Source organism: Notamacropus eugenii, chromosome 4, assembly GCF_028372415.1.
Source record: "Notamacropus eugenii isolate mMacEug1 chromosome 4, mMacEug1.pri_v2, whole genome shotgun sequence".
Taxonomy (NCBI): Eukaryota; Metazoa; Chordata; class Mammalia; order Diprotodontia; family Macropodidae; genus Notamacropus; species Notamacropus eugenii.
This window is the reverse complement of record NC_092875.1, coordinates 157,902,910-157,919,696: the sequence shown is the minus strand read 5'-3', so window position 1 is coordinate 157,919,696 and position 16,787 is coordinate 157,902,910.

The following is a 16,787-nucleotide window of genomic DNA, read 5'->3' as shown; positions in this document are numbered from 1 at the left end:
GTGGCTACATAAATGCATGGGAGGCTGCAGGAGCTGTAGCTTAGCTCCATGTGGCCGCTCCCCAGGAGCTAGGTGCCGAGTGCTAGGTCAAAGCTACTCAGCCCCTATAGGCAGATAAGCAGCAAGTCTCTGGGTCACCACTTTTCCCCATGCAGTCAACAGGAAAATGGTGCTGATGGACACCAGTGTGCTGCCCTTGAAGAGCAGGCCGAGAACATAGCAAGGCTTCAGTACAAGCTGGACCAAAGTGACCCAGGGTCCTAGAAAGAGGAATCTGGAGAGTTTTCAGGATACCAAGAAAGGTACCACCAGGACACCCGAGGCCAACTATGCTATGGCCAAAGAGGTTTTCAGGTAGCCTTGAGGCATCAGGAAATGCCACATCTCCAAGAGTGGGACCTAGAGTGATCCCCAGCACCAGCAGAATTGTGAAAGTGATGGTTAGCACACTTTTTTTCTGCAGCACAGACTGCACTAGGTCACGTTTGGTGTGAAGTTGGCTCTCTGACGATTTCCTCCTAGACCCAGAGACTGCTCTGAAACTTTGGCCCTTAGACAAGATTCCACGTTCCCTTGGCCTCGCAGCGTTTGTTTCTGCCCTCCTCGTCTTTTGCTCTGAGATGGCAGAGAAATGGGACACCTCTCCTTGTGTTCCTCAGCTGCAGTTTGACACAGGAAAGGCAGCCCCCTGCTTTCAGCCGGAGTGCCCTTGCCACCCCATCCACAGGGCAGCTTGGAATAGCTAGCTCCCCTTTTCCATTACTGTCATATAAGCAACAGCTGAAGGGAAATATTTGTTTTCAACAATCCCTATGCCTGGATGAGTCCCAGGGCAGCTTTACTCTCTGTAATCCTTTGGTGTCACACAGACGAACTTTGAGGGAAAACCAACAAGAGTATGGCAGGTACTAACTAAAACAAGACAAAAAAAAAAGACTCATGGGACTTTTTTGGAATAATTATTTTTGCCTGATTTTAGAAAGGTTTACTTTAAAAAAAAAATCGATATTTTAAAAATGCTTGAGAAATGCCTGCCTCGTGTATTTTTCCAGCCTTTGCTCCAGGAAAACTGCTTTCCTTCTCCATAATTTCCTGTTATTCTTTGCCTTCCCACCTCGCCTTTTCTGTTGTTGTTTTTAAAGAAAAGAACTGGGATTCTTTTCGGTTATGAGCAGCCTATCTACATGGCTTTCTGGGTTCGGTGGGTGTGCACTTTTGTTACCCTAGGGCTGTAACAGAGGCATTTACTGTCAGGCAATCCCGGACAACTTCATGTCTCTGCCTCTCCGTTCCCTATCCCTATTTCTCCTTTGCTTTTCTGAGATTCCCAGGCAAAGTAGAGACAAGAGGCCGTGTGTGTGTGTGTGTGTGTGTGTGTGTGTGTGTGTGTGTGTGTGTGTCTGTCTGTCTGTCTGTCTGTCTGTGTCTGTGTGTCTGTGTCTGTGTCTGTGTGTTTTTAGATCCTACTTCTACAGTTTTAATCTCTGGGAGTAAGACAAGGTCCAGAAGGTGACCTTCTTTTCAAGCCCATAGGAAACTTTTTTGTGCTTCAGATAAAATTTGAAAATTGGACCCAGTGTATTAGGGCTATCTCTTTGAGGCTCTCAGCCTTCTTGGTAACACATGCACCTTGAATTACTGTCAAGTAAGTATCATCATGTTTAGAAGAGCTGAGTTACTTGCTGTAAATGTATGAGCATTTACAAAAAGTAGCATATTAAAATGTTCCTCTGCTTCATGTTGCACCTTTGGGGGTTGCCTACCTTGACATATGTCCCTTCCCTCTCTTCCATCCCACCCCCAACATCTTAAGCAACTATATTACCCTCTAAAAGAAGTCAAAGCTTTTATGGTAATGTAGAATTGGAATGACAAAGGAAGAAAGATTATGGAGGAATGAGATAGGAGTGGGTTTGGGAGGGAGAAGTTGAGTGAGAAAGGAAAGCTAGAGACTAGAGAGAGTATGAGAATGGGAAGGAGATGTACTTATGTTGTGAAGGAAAAGAAGAGATGATAAAAGGAGTAGAAATAAAAGAAAGAGCTTTTTGTATTTGTATTTGTCGTTCTAATTGTCTTTTCCCATTGTTATTAGATCTCCTAAGTTGAGAAAGGAGGAAGGAAAGTGTTTATATAGCATTTACTATGTACCAGGTACTATGCTAAAAACTTTTTTTAAAAAAGTTAATTTATTTTAATGTTCTACAATCACTACCAAAAAGCTTATATTTTTACCCCCCCGCCTACCCCCCACCATCCCCCTCCCTCCCTAAGATGCCATACAATTCTATACATGATCTACATATATTTTCCTATTGAATACGTTTTCACTATAGTAATGCTACGAACTAAAATAAATGGGAGAAATCATATAACAAATCAAAACATAATACACACACACACACACACACACACACACACACACACACACACACACACACACACAAACAAGATCTGCTACATTCTGCAAATGAATTCCGTAGTTCTTTCTCTGGGTGTGGAAGGCGTTTGCCTTAGAAAACCATTGGGAATTATTATTATTATTATTTTTTTAAGTTCTTGCGTTATTACAAAGTTCCAAGTCTACTAGAAAAAACTCTTGCACGCTGTGGTTGTTGCTGTGCACAAAGTTCTCCTGGTTCTGCTCCTTTCACTCAGCATCACATCATATAAGTCCTTCCAGGCCTCCCTGAAGTCTTCTTGTTCATCATTTCTTATAGTGCAATAGTACTCCGTTACATTCATATACCAGAACTTATTCAGCCATTCCCCAACTGATGGGCATCCCCTTGATTTCCAGTTTTTGGCAACTACATAGAGTGCTGCTATAAATATTTTTGTACATGTGGGACCCTTTCCCATTTTTATGATCTGTTGGGGATACAGTCCTAGTAGCGACATTGCTGGGTTATGCTAAATACTTTTAAGAAATATTGTCTCATTTGGTCCTCACAGCAAATATGGAAGGTAGAGCAATTTTATACTCATTTTATAGTTGAAGAAATTGAGGCAAACAGAAGTTAAGGAACTTGCCTAGGGTCACACAGCTACCAAGTGCCTTAGGATGAATTTGAACTTGCAGCTTATAAACTAAGCTATGGATAGAGCTCTGTAAGACTGTAATGTTAATTATGCTAATGAGAGTTCAAGATCTTTCCTCTAATATTAATCATGCTAATGAGAGTTAAAGATCTTCCCTACCCATTAATGTGCCTGCCCTTTAAGGGAAGCTTGATTAGGGGAGATTTGTTTTGTAGGAAGGCCCACACCTTTTGTTAATTTCCAGTGACTGCATTGGTTCTCAAGGGTTGTGATGCCCTCTGGCTCTGAAAAGTGTATACTCTGAGATGAGGTTTTGTTTTGGGGCTTACTCATTGGAAGTGTTTGACCAGAGGAGACTCTGAGTAGTAGCAGATCAATAGGCAAATCAATAATCTCTGTCTGCCTCAGTTCCCTCATAGCATCACTTACTTCACAGGATCATTGTGAGAATCAAATGAGATAATGCATGTAAAGTGCCTTGTGGGCTTTAAAGATATATATATTTGTATGTATATAGTTATATCCCTAACAATTTTTACTATTTCTTCTCTTTTAATGATTTTATAACAAAGTATAAAAAAATCTCAAGAGATTATTGACTCAGAGTTGGAAAAGAATTTAGAGATTATCTAGTGCAACTCCTGCCTAAAGTATGGAGCCTCTCTACAATTGTTGGACTAGTGGTTATTAGGAGTCTGCATCCAGGAGAGTTGTGATGTGCCTTAGAGAGGACTGGGCGCAAATGTAGACATTCTGTAGTTGGTTCTGTCTGTTAACCACTCAGTGAATGGCTGGAGTTGTGGAACCAGAATGGAGGTAGCTTCGAAAGACCTTACTCAGCTTTATTCTTTCTCTTGGTTGGACATCTGCTCTTGGTTTGACTGCTGATAACAATGACTTAGAGATAATGCTATAAAAGAAGAGGCCTTGGGCCTTGTCCCTCTGAGGCCAACACATGGTCCTGTGAATATATGTCTCAGCTCTTTGACTGCCTCCATGTGTTCTTTTTCATTTTAGGTAGAAGAATATGAGAGCTATGATGTTGTAGGTTACAAAATGTCAGGAGAATGAGCTACCTAAGGTCTGAAAGCCCAATAGTACTCGAGTCTGGGAGTCCTGGAGTCCATGATGGGTTTTACAGCCATGCCAGCAGTGATGCTGATGTTTTGGTTTCATGATGTGTTGTGGTGGAAATTTCTCAAAGAATTCTGAGTCAGACCACCTCTAATCCAAGTATAAGTATTTACTGAAATTAATGCCTCTCATGAAGCTAGCTGAGTTCCAAGAAGAACGTCAGAGAAAGCAACATGGATTTTTACAGGGTAAAGATGCAGTTATGTAACAGAATTATGAATATTGAAAAGGCAGGAGGGGTTTGTTAAGGGATTAGGTAATAAGGGAGGGGTCACACTCACAGTGGAATTGTGCATGCAATTACCCACAATGGGTGGTATGTGTGTATGATAATGGTAGTATAATAAGCCTCTCTACATCACAAGTTCACCTAAAGGACAGCTTTTGCTCTTACTTCACAGGTGCCTACTTAGGGAAAGTCCCTTCTATTGTTTTGGGATCCACATCCTGCTTGGGCATCCTGGTGGTGCTGCTTTCTGATTGGCTAAGTATTGTGGTCCTGTCTGATACTAGATGGATGTGGTTGTGGTTGAGTGCATGGACACACCTGTTGTTCTAATGAGCAGTGAGGTACATAGGACAAAGTTAGGATTTTGTGTTGGGGAGGAGGGGTGAGTGGCTAGCCAGGGGCAGTGGGCCTGCTGTTCAGTGGAACCTGTAAGGAAGTTAGAATATTGGGGCTAGGGGCAGCTTTATTAGAATTCCATCACTTAGAGAACAAGGAAATGACCTTTGGGACCCAACCCAAGAGTAGTTGAGATGAGGATTTAACCTGTAGCAAAATATGAATTTGGTAGAACCAGTGTTATACAGAAATTCCACTAGGTCTGGGTCCACTTTCCCCGTAGGCCGAACTGAGAGGGTGTGCCCCTGAGGTGTGTGTGGAGGAAGGGAGCAGGAAATAGTTACACTTTTTATATTGCTATATCTTCAATTTCAATATACCTTTGTAAAATCTAGTTGATATTCTCTGACGTTCTTCTTGGAACTCAGCTAGCTTCATGAGAGGCATTAATTTCAGTAAATACTTATACTTGGATTAGAGGTGGTCTGACTCAGAATTCTTTGAGAAATTTCCACCACAACACATCATGAAACCAAAACATCAGCATCACTGCTGGCATGGCTGTAAAACCCATCATGGACTCCAGGACTCCCAGACTCGAGTACTATTGGGCTTTCAGACCTTAGGTAGCTCATGGAACTGAGGCACAAGTCTAAGGTGTCTAACTGTGGGGGGAACCATTCCAAGAATGGGAGCATATGTTGATGGTATTAGTGGAGATACCCCAGGGATCTCTTCAGGGATACCTCTAGAATCCTGGGGAGGGGGTAATGCAGAAGACCTCTGAGGCCCTTGCTGCATAGACCCTCACCCCTACCTATAGCTCACTCCTCTCTAGCTTCTTTAACCTGTTCCTCTCTTTCTTTCTCTCTCCTGTTTCTCTCCATCCCCCTCTTTCTTTCTCTTCCTCTATCCCCTTTCAAAGTAGATATTAATGTTTATGCCTGCTGCATCATGTTTTATTTAGTGACTATATTTTGACTAATCAAGGGCTCAAAAGCCAGAATGGAAATGTCACAAAACAGACATATATATTATTTCACATACCTTTGTGACTCTTCCAGCATGTAACATAGGACTTTGTGCACAGTAAATGCTTAATTCATGGTTAATACTTCCAAGAATGAAATATAGATAGTATTCTTCAACCTCATATATTTGGATTAGTTAGTACCAGGTGCTGTGTGGGTATATGAAAGTAAAGATAATCTAAAGTCACCAGGCCCTTCTGATAAAAATGGAACTGTGTCTGAGAGGGTGGCCAGAATCAGAGAGTTCATAGCTTCTCCTCAGAGAGGGAAATAAAATTGTTGGTTGCATCACAGACTGAAAGGCAAGAAGCCACATCATCTCTTGAGACTCTTGGTCTGTCTCTTCATAATGCTCTTGATGAGCATAACCAAGTAGACTATCATGAAAATAATCTCCATACATGTGCCATCATCCCAGGTGGTAGAGTGGACAGAGAGCTGCACTTGGAGTTAGGAGGGCCTGAGTGACAATTCTGCCTCAGTCACTTACTAGCCTCTGTGACCCTGGGCAAGTCTCTCTCAACCTCAGTCTTCTTATCTATAAAATAGGTCTAATAATAGCACCTACCTCCCAGGGTTGTGAAAATCAAATGAAATAACATATTAGCGTCAGGGAGGGCAAAGTGGTGTTTGTTGTTGAACTCTCTCACTCCAGCTACTGTGTCTAAATTGCTTAACTCTAAGGTGTTTCAGTGGAATGATTCCCTGATTCCAGAGTCAGAGGACATGATGGGTTTAAATCCCACCTGGGAAGCTTATTGCCTATGTGACTTTGGGCAAGTCACCTAATTTCCCTAGGCTTCAGAGTCCTCATTTGCAAACTGAGGGTATTGAATGACATGGTCACTGAGGTCACTCTCAGCTCTAGACCTAAGATCCTATGAATCTCATTTCTCTGTTTTTATGATCTTTCCATTGGAGGCAGTAAATATTTGATAACATGAGGGTGTTTTCTTTTGGGGTTATGGGATGTTTGGTGGGAAGTTAGAATCTTAATGAGAAAGATGAGCTGTGTAGTATCTGGAGGTTTCAGTGAATGTTTAGGTAGGGGACATGAGCAAATTTATGAAATGTCCTATGCATAAGTTTATAGATCAAGAGTCAGAAAGGACATGAGAGGCTAACTAGTTCACACACTACCCCCTTCATTGTACAGATGAGGAAACTGAGGCATGGGAAAATTAAGTAACTTATCCAAAGTCATACAGGTAGTAAACCCTTGGGATGCCTGTCTCTGATAGGTGAACTTTCCCCTTATGTTCACACACCTGCTTTCCATTTCTTCTTTATATGTTGTCTTTCCCCACTCTAATATAAACACAATCAATTAATTGATAAATCAAGGACTTATTAAACACCTAATGTGTGCCAGACACTTGCCAAACAAGCTGAAAGAAGGAAACAATCCCTTTCATTAAGGAGTTTACATTCCAGGGAGGGAGTCTTTGAAGGCAAGGAGTCTTGCGGGTTTCTATTTGTATTTCTAGTGATTAGCACAGTGCCTAGCACCTCATATGTGTTTTTATAAATGCTTTATCTATCTGAAATTTGTTCTTTTTGCTTAAGGTTTGTCCTAGGCTTTCCTCTTTTAATTTAATAAATTTAATAAAATTTAATTTAATAAAAGTCTTTTCTTTTAATTGAGGAATAAATTTTGATTATTTTTTTTTGAATTTTCCATCTTGAATTTTGTGATTTAAATTTTTTCCTTTATTCACTGAAAGTGATTTATTTCCATCCTAAGATCTGATGTTCTCTTCCTCCCCCAATTGAGACATTCTCTTCTGACCAGGCAAGGTGAAATAAGGTAACATGCATTTGTTAAGTACTTACTGTTTGCTAGGCACTGTGCTAAGCACTGAAATTACAAATACTGGCAAAAAGAAAGGTGTTTGCCCTCAAGGAGTTTAACCTTTTTTCCCTTCAATTTATTGTCTTTTATTTATTTATTTTTAGTTTTTGACATTCATTTCCACAAGATTTTGAGTTCTAAATTTTTTCCCCATTTCCCCCCTCCCACCACCTCAAGACACTGCATTCTGATTACCCCTTCCCCCAATCTGCCCTCCCTCCTATCACCCCCTTCCCTTCCCTTCTCCCCATCTCTTATATTTTCTTGTAGGGAAGGATATATTTCTGAACCCCATTACCTGTATTTCTTATTTCCCAGTTACATTCAAAAACAATTCTCAACATTCATTTTTAAAATTTTCTGTAAGGAGCTTACCTTCTAATAGAGGAAAACATACACAAAAAAGAGTTGAAAAGCAGGCAGTGGGGGAACAGTGATGAATTTGGTCACATGGGGACCTGGTTTTGAAGTCTAGAAATCAACAGCGCAGCTGGGAGCTTACCAGATTGAGCCCCTCCACAAAATGGAGGAGTTTACCAGTGGGAGATAGGGACCCACCTGGCAGAGGCTTATGCCAGGGTAAGAAGACCATGGGGAGGTTGGATGTTCCAGGGTGAGGATGTCTCAGGTAATAAAGGAAGTTGTGGATGACACAGAAGCTGAGGCATGGTTTTGAAGTCTGGAGACTCAGGAGCAGAGATGAATGGGGAATGAAGATTGGCCAGCACAGCCCCACCACCAAATGACCAACCCAGCCTTTTCCCATTGGATTCCAAATTGTGTGATGCATTGTGATGTTGGTATGCACTCTTGGCAAAACATTAATTGCTTTAATTAACATTAATTGGAGTTTTATGCTGCTAACTACACTTAATTGCATGTGTCATTGAATTCTTTGGTATTATCTGTCCTCTTGTATGTTAATTGATGGCGAAAGCTTTTTAGTTTCCATTGTTACATGTAATAGGTAATATTTCTTTGCATTTGCATATTCATTTTAGTGCTTTTATTCCTGAGTCATAAAGAATACTCTCTTTGTATTTGATCAGTATAATTTTAGCCAACATATGAATAAAATATAGGTCAAAACTGTATAGAAACATGGTATTATAAATTGGGTATAAAACCAGGAAGAAAGCTTTTAATTCTAGAAGTCAACCCTGAGCATGGAAATAAAAGTGCATTATCTAAACTTTGAAAAAAGTGAATAGATTTGGGGAAACTTGAAATGACCACTCATAGGTGGAGACCCCATACAGCTATTTTTTTCTATTAAGTGCCAAAGAGCTGATCATTCCAACATTCCTAATCTGGTCATAGAAGGGAATAATTTTTGGAAACTGATCATTAATATTTCTTATAAAATGACAATTTGAAACCTTAATAAAAAGAAAAAAGTTGTGGATAAATTGAAATGCTTGATTAACTTTGCAAAAAAAAAATACTGTGCCCTTGGATGGTGGTGGGAGTGGATCATCTGCACCACAAGCCTATCTTAGTAGAAAACTTCTCTGGAAAGGTCTCCTAACTCCCCAGAGAAGAACTTGGAGATGCTTGGGTCAATCAAGTAACTGAATGACTGTGCACTGGCAGGCATCTTGGTTAGAAAATAGAGGTAATCTTCTGGAAAGTATTGAAAGATCAGCTTTTGTATTTGTTCAGAACTGGAAGCCTGTGAAACCATTAATGATACTTGTAAGGAACAGAGAAGCAGTTTGGATGTGGTGAGACACCATGGCAAACATATGTTAAATACGTATAGTCTTTTATTCAGCATAAACTGGAGAGGGGAGGGGTGGAAAGAAACCTTTACTTTTGATGTGTATGAACAGGTTACTACAGAGACTGATATAGGGCTGCTAGGTGGCGCCATAATGCAAAGAGTGTTGGGCCAGGAAGACTCATCTTCATGAGTTCAAATCTGACCTCAGACACTTAGTAGTTATGTAATCTTGGGCAAGTCACTTAATCCTGTTTGCCTCAGTTTCTTCATCTGTAAAATGAGCTGGAGAAAGAAATGGCAAACCACTCTAGTATCTCTGCCAAGAAAATCCCAAATGGGATCACAAAGAGTTGGACATGACTGAAAAATGATTTAATAACAACAGAGACTGTTGGCAGAAAAAGCAGTAAAACCTGAGGAAAGAGCTAAGATCAGACTAGAACAAGTATGCCAACTGTACGTTTTTTGTTTGTGTTTTTATTATCAGTCCAGCACTAGAGATAAAAGTACAAAGAACGAAACAGTCCTGGCTCCCACGGAACTTGCAATTGAATAAAGGAGTCCTTTTCAGTGAATGAACATTTATTTGCCTTCTCTCACTTCCCTCTCCCTTGGAAAACAAAACAAAACAAATATATACCGTTAAGCAAAATACCTTCCCACGTTGTCCATAGCCAAAAACTCATGTTTTATTCTGACCATCCGCTGTCAGGAGGCAGCTAGTTTTCCTTTGTCATTATGGTTGTTTATGTTTTGATCAGAATTAAGTCTTTTAAAATTGTTCATTTTTACAAGGCCCTGCTCACTTCACTCTGTATCACTTCAAGGTGTGGTTCAAGTAACACTTGTCCCTCCTCCAAATTTCTGTTTGTGGTCTCCCTATCTTGATTGCTCGTTGTTTGGTTGTGTCTAACTCTCTGTGACCCCATTTGGGGGTTTTCTTGGCAAAGATACTGGAGTGGTTTTTACCATTTCCTTCTCCAGCTCATTTGACAGATGAGGAAACTGAAGCAAATGGGGTAAGTAATTTGCTCAGGGTCATAAAACTAGTAAATATCTGAGATTACTTTTGAACTCATGTCTTCCTGATTCCAGGCCTGGCACTTTATCCACTGTGCCACCTACCTGCCCTGATTATGTGAGATAATTATAATTACTTTCCCCAAACATTCCTTCTATTTTTCTTTCCTAATGTATCCTTTTTTTCCTCTTTGCCTTTTCTTTTTTTATTTTAGGATCATCAAAATATAACAAAAATCATACCCAGGCCCTCTTCCTACTGATTCCCTCTACCACTGCCAATATAATTCTGGGGCACATGGATCATATCCCCTATTATAATGCAAACGCTTCATCCTTATAAAATCTTTTCTCATTGTTTACTTGTATTTACCTTTTTGTGTTTACTCCCTTGTCTGTAGTTCAGAATTTCTACTCAGTTCAGGTTTTTTCATTATGAATGCTTATAAGTCCTCCATTTAATTAAAGGTACATATTTTTCTTATAGCATTATAGTCTGTTTTGCTGGGTAAGTTATTCTTGGTTTGTAAGCTCATATCTTTTGCCTTTTAGAATATCTTATTTCCTGCTTTCCTCTCCTATAAAATGGTAGCTGCTAAATCTTGTATGATCCTTTCTGTGGAATTATTTCTTTCTGCCTGCTTGCAATAGTTTTTCTTTAACCTGAAAGCCCTGGATTTTGGTTAGGATGTTCCTAGGAGTTTTCATTTAAGAGTTTCTCTTGGGAAGTGACCAGCAGACTCTCTATTTTCACTTTGCCCTCTGGTTCTAAAAAATCTGGGAAGTTTTCTTTGATAAATTCTTATAATATGATATCCAGACTTTTTTCTGTCATTACTTTTAGATAGTCCAATGATTCTTAATCTATTACTTCGTTATTTGCTTTCCAAATCAGTTATTTTTACTATAAGCTGCCTTAAATTTTCTTTTCTTTTTCTAATCTTTTGACTTTGTTTTATTATTTCTTGTTGTCTCGTGGAATCATAAATTTCTGTTTGGTCCGTTCTAATTTTCGGGCAGTCTGTGACTTGGGAAAGTTTCTGTATCTCCTTTACCAAGCAGTTAATTAGCTGTCCTTGGCTTTCCTCTGTGGATCTGATTCTTTTCTGTTTCTTTCCTCTATCACTGTCATTTCTCTTGAAATACTATTTTTGACGTTCATCTTATCTCTTGTAGGAATCCTAATTGCTCTTGTGACCAAGCTGTGTTTTTCTTTGAGGTTTTACACGTAGATATTTTGGAATTATTCTTTTTTTTCTGAGTTCATGTTTTGGGTGTCCCAGGCTTCATAATAGCTGCTTTATTTATTTGTTTCCTTGTTTATTTATTTATCCATTTATCTATTTGTTTGTTTATTTATTTATGTGGTTTTTGTTCTCCCAGTCATTTGATTTGGGCAACCTGGCAGATATAGCATTGCTGCTCCTGGGTACTGAGTCTGGGATCCTGGCCCCTCTGAGAAACACTCCCCTTTATGTTTCTCTCCTGGTAGAGTCCACAGTCTGCTCTGGGGTACTGTCAGTAGGGGCTCTAGACATGGAATCCATGCTTCTAGCCTGTCTGGGTGATGTCACTTTGGTGACTGGGCCCAGAATAGAATCCATGATCCAGGCTAGGCGTCTCAATGCTGCCAGTCTAGCTTGGAGCTCTGGGTGCTGAGTCTGTGCTCCTGACTCATCTGGGTAACCCCTACACTACTGGCCTAGGCTTGGGACTGACTCTGAGGCTTGGTTATGACCCCAATATAACACTGTAACGGAGTGATCTAGGGAACCCCCTAATCTGTTGGATTGAGGTTGTACCTATTGAACTGAGCATGTATGTTTTGGGAAAAGGAAGTGCTTTGACCGTTTGCTAGAGGACATGTGAGACCAATAGGTGCCTTATGGACCTCCTATATTTCTGTATCCCTATAACTGGGGTTGTGTCCAAGATGACTGGTGACTAAACCAGGAAGAGCTTCTCATTCTATGGGGCACAAAGAGGTGGGTGATAAGAAAGGTATCTGCTCTCCCCCTTGCTGAAAGTTCAAGGGACATATGGCATTGACTATATCACAAAAGAGCTACCTCTGAAGAGGCTAGAATCCATCTCTCCTTGCTTCTTGTATTCCATAGAAGATAAAATATAAATCTTTACCTTTGGCTTTTAGAATACTGTCTACCAGGATGCCCAAATCAAATGGGGGGAGGGGGGGAATAAATAAACAAACGAATAGATAGATAAATGAATGAATAAACAAGTATGCAAATACATAAATTTTGTAAATCGGGCTGTCTTTCCAGCCTTATTGTAATAACTTTCCTTGTGATCTCTGGCCCAGCCAAACTGGAGCTCTCCCTGTTCCTCAAACATATCACCCTGCGTCCCCTCTCTGTCTTTGCCCTGGCCACCCCCCAGGCCTGGAATGCATTCCTTCTTCACCTCTGCCTCTAGGAATTACTAACTTCCTTAAGCTGTTGCTTCAACCTTCTATACAATACCTTTCCTGATGTGCCCAAATGCTAGTGCCTTCCCCAAACTACTTTGTCTTTAGCCACATTATATTTATTTTTCATTTATTCTGCATATACTTATGTATGTTGTTGCCCATGATAGAATATAAACTCCTTGACAGTCTTTGTGTGCCAGTGCCTAGCACCATGATTGGCACATGGTAAGCTTGTTCATTGATTGATTGACTCATATCTTCACGCATGCACCGCAAAACCAAGGCAAGGGAACACCTCTAAGTTTCTTAAACTTATGGAAAACCTACTAATTGAACATTGAGCAGAACTTTTTCTTGGAAAACTAAAGAATTGGGGGCTAGAAGTCACAGTAGCCTAAAGCAAGAATACTAAGGGAGCCAAAGCTGCCAAACTTTCTTCTGATACAACTATAGCCATCCACATGCTGACTGTACTCAATTTGGTCCAACAAAAGCTGCCATCCACTAGCCCACCTTCAGGCAACAAGAAAAGGACCATGGACTTCACCTCCAGAGAAATAGAGGACAAACAAGTATAGTGCAATCTTACATTGATGCATATAAATGTATATATCTATATATGAGTATGATTACAAATATCTAAGTATGTGTGTGTATGCATGTACATATATTTGTGTGCATATATGTATGCATGGATGTGTGTGTGTGTGTGTGTGTGTGTGTGTGTGTGTGTGTATCCTTCCTTAATTATAGCCTTCTTGGGGAAGGTGGGGAAAAAGAAGAAAGGAAAAAGTGCACAGCAGAAAACAAAAGAAAACTCCGAAGGAAACAAAGATGGACAGCTCTGAACACAATGGGTAGTATTTATTATGTGGGCTTTCTTGAAATGGAAATTTATTGCTGTATACTTTAAATCCTCTGTTACATTCTGCTGTGCACATACCAATGTCTTTTTTATTTTCTTATTTTGCTTTTAAGTTTAAAATAAATTTATTGTTAAAACAGGACTATGGACAGATGTCACCTCAGAGCTTGAAAACATTAAGCCAGATTTAATTCTAGTTGTGCATGGGTTTGTTCCACCTGGTCTCATAGGACCTTGAGAGTCATTCACTGTGAAGATTTTGAAGGTGTGGAATATCTTGCTGTGCTATCACTTGGAACCCAAGTGTTTTGTATTCCAGTCAATCTGAGAAAAACATTTTAGAAAAATATCTTTGTAATCTGTGTAATAGCTAAGACTGTGATTCAAGTGACAAGAACTACCCATATTTGACCTACATTAGAGAGATACTGAAGTTTACTAGGCAAATTATTGGTGTCGCAAGAAGATAGACACCATGATTCTGCTATGACCAAACCCAGCAAATACCTCTGGAGTGTCGGAATGCTTTGGAACCAATTGCAGTCTATTTGAGTCATTAACAGAATAGATAGCAAGCTGAGACCTGAACCTTCTGACCATCCATGAATACTCTGCACAGTGGCATTACAAGAAGATAAGGGCAATTCGTGATGGAGAGCATCAAAAGAACACTGGTTCCTCTCTCAGAAATGCTTTTGGAGAAATTTGGCTTTGGTAACTCTCTAGTGTCTGAAGAATGGAGGATGGATTGGAGAGAGAAAAGGCTATTATAAATAGTAGAGTGTAGCTAGGTGGTGTAGTGGATAGATTGCAGGGCTTGGATTCAGGAATATTCATCTTCCTGAGTTAAAATTTGTCCTCAGATACTTATTAGCTGTGTGATGCTGGACAAGTTACTTAATCCTGTTTGCCTTAGTTTCCTCATCTGTCAAATGAGCTGGAGAAGGACATGGCAATCCCCTCCAGTATCTTTGCCAAATGGGGTCACGAAGAATTGGACATGAGTGAAAACAACTGAACAACAAAATGATAATAGAGGTAAAAGTGAAAGAAGGTCTAAATCAGAGTGATGATTGTGTAAATGAAGAGGAGAAAAAAGGCAGTTCAAACTATCACATCGTTCAAGTCAGATAGTGTATACGGAGTTTCAGACCTGTAGTCCTTCACCTTGACCTCCTTTCTTCAGAACCAAGCTTAGCCTTTATAATTAATAAGTATTACTATAAGTATACAATAAATATATAATTAATAAGTATTTAGTTAAATTTTTTCTTTCCATTTTCAGTGTAATTTTTGTGCATAGTTTTCTTAGTCCGGCTTATTTCATTTTGTATCATTTCATAGAAATCTTCCCATGGACCCCTCTATTCTACATAATCATTGTTTCTTATAGCACAGTGCTAATTCATCACATTCATGCACCCAGATTTGTTTTTCCATTATCCAGTAGATGGGCACCCACATTGTTTTCAGTTCTTTGCTACTCCAAAAAAACTTTGATAACCGTGTTTGTTGTATGTAAAACTTTTTTTTATCATTGATTGGGAGTATGTACCTAGCAGTGAGATTTCCAGGTTGAAGGGTATGAATGTTCTTAGCTTAATTCTAAATGGCTTTCCAGACTCGCTGAAAAAATTCAAAGCTCCACCAACAATGGTTTAATGCCATCTTCCTACAACCCTCCAACGTTAACTGTTTACATAAGTATCATTTCTGACAATTTGCCGGATATGAGGTAAAATGTCAGAATTGTTTTGATTTGCATTTCTCTTCTTAATCTTTCCTCTTAATAGTTTGCAATTCTTTTCTGGAAACTATTGGTTCATATCTCTTGATCCCCTGTCCACTGGAGGATAGCTCTTCTGTGAGTTTCCTGAAAATGGAAGGTTTCACTTAGACAATAATTAGGAGTTTATATGGCCTACTTGTTTGAAACACACCTCTTTAAAATGTGAAAAGCATGTATTTAAAAATCCCAGATGAAAGTCAGATTTGTGCTACTCTTATTTTAAGGTGAGGTAAAGTGAGAAAATATTCTAAAAAATTCTGAAGAATACTGAGAATGAATTAAGGGAAACTCTGCCATATATAGAAGCTTCTTAATGATTTAAGAAAATTGTTTTTTTCTTTCTCAAGGCAATTAGGGTTAAATGACTTGCCCAGGGTTGAACTCAGGTCCTCCTGATTCCAGGACCAGTACTCTACTCACTGTGCTACTTAGCCACCACCCACCCTTTAAAGTATGTACTGAACATGTGGATAGATGAGAAAACTAGGGGACAGGGTGGAGGAGGGACTTTTATAGGGGTGTATGGTTTGGGATTTGGGAGGGTTATGGAAGGGGTTGGGGGAACTCTTGGAGGAATGGGTGAAATGAGGGGGGTGGTAGGTTGGGAGGAGAAGATAAGGTTATAGGGATAAGGTAAAAATAAAAGCTGAGTGAATAAAAATAAGATGGAGGGAAATTCACAAATAATTTTTTCTTTGAATGTGAATGGGATGTTTACAGCAGCTCTCTTTGTGGTGGCAAAGAACTGGAAATTGCAGGGATCCCCATCAACTGGGCAATGGCTGGAAAAAGTTGTGGTATGTGGTTGAGATGCAACACTGCCATGCTATAAGAAATGATAAACTCAATAATCTTAGAAAGGCATGGAAAGACTTGCATGAAATGATGAGGAATGAAGCAAGAAGAAACAAGAGAATGTTACATACAGTAACAGCAATATTATTTGAAGAACGACTGAATAATAAAGTTATTTTGCCTATTATAAATACACAAATTAAAAATAAAGGACATATGTAGAAAGATGCTATCTGTATCCAGAGAAAGAACTGATAAATAGAAGTATATAGATAATAATTATATATATATGTAAGTTATATATATATATACACACATACATGTACATATACATATATAGATACATACATATATACATATTTGTGTCTGATGGTAGCCATCTCTAAGGGTGGGGAGGGAAGTAAAAAAGAACTTTACATGATAATTGTATATTTGGAGGGAATAGCAAATTGTACATGGTAGATTTGCAGTTTCATGTGGTCATCTTTTTTTTATTGTACTGTTATGGAAATGTTTGTTTTGTTCTGTGAATTGAAAATAAAT